The following is a 2,996-nucleotide window of genomic DNA, read 5'->3' as shown; positions in this document are numbered from 1 at the left end:
CTTACCTCATGGACATGCTCCTTTTCTGTCAGCATGAGAAGGAAGCAAGCACTAGAGAGAGCCTGGATATCTCTCATGTCATGTGGTCTGAACTTCTATCCGCCGTGTCTGAGCGCAAGTGTCCTATCTATGGTCCATTCATCATGAGGCTCATTGAGAGGGCCTAGGCACAGACTTATCCCAGAGTGTTGCTAGAGACTGGAGACTTGGTGTCTCATGAGATCAAGCGTCTGAGGAAGAAGGACAACTGGACAGCGCCTCACACAGGGGGTCCATCTGCTACTGCTGCCACAGGGGGTCCGTCTGTTGATGCTGCTGCTGCTGCTGCCATGGGGACCGAGGGTGAGGCTGCTACTGATGATCATGAGGAGAACTTTGGCCCCTCTAGTGCAGAACCATCGTGGGCACAGAAGCTTAAGCGCAAGATGAAGAAGCTTTTCTGCATGGAGTCTCATGGTCAGTACATGACTCATGTGGCGAAGAAGCATGCTAGGACTCGCCACAAGGAGCTCATGCGTCAGTTGGGAGCAACTGTTGCCAGTGGGTTTGAGGGTCAGATCACTGAAGAGGAGGACTGGATTCATTAGAATTGCCACTGGACCGACTCCGATGCCGAGCAGTTTTCGACCCACGATGAAGATGCAGAGATATGATGTTCGAGCTCTTCCGCCTCCCATCACCTGGAGTCGTAGTGTCACTCTATGCCCTTTTTGGTGTCTCGCTGCCAAAGGGGGAGAGAGTGTAGGAATTTGCTTCTTGTGTCGTGTTTGAGTCGTCTTGTGGTTTGTTTGAGTCGTCTTGTGGTTTCTTGCATGTTTCTTTTGGTTTGGTTTGGTGTGAGACCTAAGTTCTAGACATATGGTGTGAGACATATGCTCCCTATCGCTACCTTATTACTTATGTCATTTCAGAGTACTGTAGTTTATTATGAGATGCATGCTTGTCCTGTCTATTCACTTCTCTCATATATCATGTGCTTAGTATTGTTGGACTATAAAATATAGGGGGAGTGTTGATCCGAATGTGTGTGTCGTGCCATCTCTAGGTGCACACATTCTGGGGGAGCCCGTCTATATTTTGTAGTTCTTAGTTTTCTTCGTTTCATTTCTTTTCCTTGCGCAAATCCCTAGTTGTCATCAATCCACCAAAAAGGGGGAGATTGTTACGGCATATCTCTCTCAAGGTAGTTTTGGTGATTGATGACAACATGTTTGCGGACTAATCTTGTGCTTTGAATAATGGGTTAATTTGATAAATGCCACTCCAATTATGGCGATTCTGAGAAATGCCACCGCAATTTCCAAACTTTGAAAAATGCCATTTCATGCCACTTTCAGTGGCATTTTTCGAAGTCTGCAGTGGTGTTCTTCAAAGATTGCAAAATTTGCAGTGGCATTTTTCAAAGTTTGGAAATTGCAATGGCATTTTTATGAATCGCCATAATTGGAGTGGCATTTATCTAATTAACCCTTGAATAATTCACAGATTCTCCCCTGGCACGAGACGCCTTCTTTCCCTCGGAGTGTATTTCAAGACGGTGTAGCTCTTTCGTTTCTTTCTCAGTGGACTAGTTGCGTAGAGGGCACCGTACTATCAAGAGGGGGTCCGATGGGGTTTTGCATGGGTGGAATCATCACGTACACATCAGCTTCTCACCCTCCGAGCTTTTCCTGTCCATTGAAGAGATCTCTCCTCTCTTCCTTGTCCTGTCTGGGTCTAAGCGGCAGTACCGTGCACCCAGTGGTAGTACCGCTGAGAAGCCACAGGCGGCAGTACCGCTCCGCAGCGGTAGTACCGCCGTGGCTCCACAGCAGTAGTACCGCTGGGGGCCTAGCACCTCCGCCTGGTCCTCAGCTTCTTTGAGAGATACCTTCTCCCTCTCTCTCTCTCTCACCCCAGCGGTAGTACCGCACTGCCTGCGGTACTACGGCCGAAGAGTCACAAGCGACAGTACCGCTCCACAGCGGTACTACCGCCCTTGACCCCACTGCCATAGTACCATTGGGCAGTCTAGCTCCTACCGCCTCGATTCGAGAGGTCTTTTTCTCGTGTCGGGTTTTGCGGCACTAGTCACGGTAGTAGTGGCGGTAGTACCGTTCCTGGAGCGGTAGTACCGCCCTACCACCGCGGTAGTACCGCAGTTGGATCTGTTCCCTACTAGTCTCCTTAGCGCGGCAGTACCGTTGGCTGGCGCGGCAGTACCGTTGTTCTGGCAGTAGTACCGCCCCCTCTTAGTGGTAGTACCGCCCTGTGCGGGGCTGGTTGGTGGGGGGCAACGGGATTGTTGCCCCCACTATAAAAGGGAGTCCCCTTCTTCCTTCTCACTTACCTCTTCCTCGCCCAAGCTCCATTTATTGCTCAAGCTCCATTAAATACTCCAAGCTTCATTTTGCCCGATCTATCTCCCTAGCCAATCAAACTTGTTGATTTGCTTGGGAGTGGTTGAGAAGGCTCCGATCTACACTTCCACCAAGGGATTTTTGATTCCCCCACTCATCCCTAGCGGATCTTGTTACTCTTGGGTGTTTGAGCACCCTAGACGGTTGAGGTCACCTCGGAGCCATATTCCATTGTGGTGAAGCTTCGTGGTCTTGTTGGGAGCCTCCAATTAAGTTGTGGAGATTGTCCCAACCTTGTTTGTAAAGGTTCGGTCGCCGCCTTCAAGGGCACCAATAGTGGAATCATGGCATCTCGCATTGTGTGAGGGCGTGAGAAGAATACGGTGGCCCTAGTGGCTTCTTAGGGAGCATTGTGCCTCCACACCGCTCCAACAGAGACGTACTTCCCCTCAAAAGGAAGGAACTTCGGTAACACATCCTCGTCTTCACCGGACCCACTCTTGGTTATCTCTTACCTTTACTTGTGCAAGCTCTTTATTGTTTGTTCCCTTGCTTGCTTGTATGCTTGTTGTTATTGCATCATATAGGTTCCTCACCTAGTTGCACATCTAGACAACCTACTTTGAAGCAAAGTTTAATTTGGTAAAGAAAAGCTAA

Source organism: Triticum aestivum, chromosome 2A (genome assembly GCF_018294505.1).
Source record: "Triticum aestivum cultivar Chinese Spring chromosome 2A, IWGSC CS RefSeq v2.1, whole genome shotgun sequence".
NCBI classification, from domain to species: domain Eukaryota; kingdom Viridiplantae; phylum Streptophyta; class Magnoliopsida; order Poales; family Poaceae; genus Triticum; species Triticum aestivum.
The sequence above is the reverse complement of the archived record's forward strand: the minus strand, read 5'-3'. Positions refer to the sequence as shown.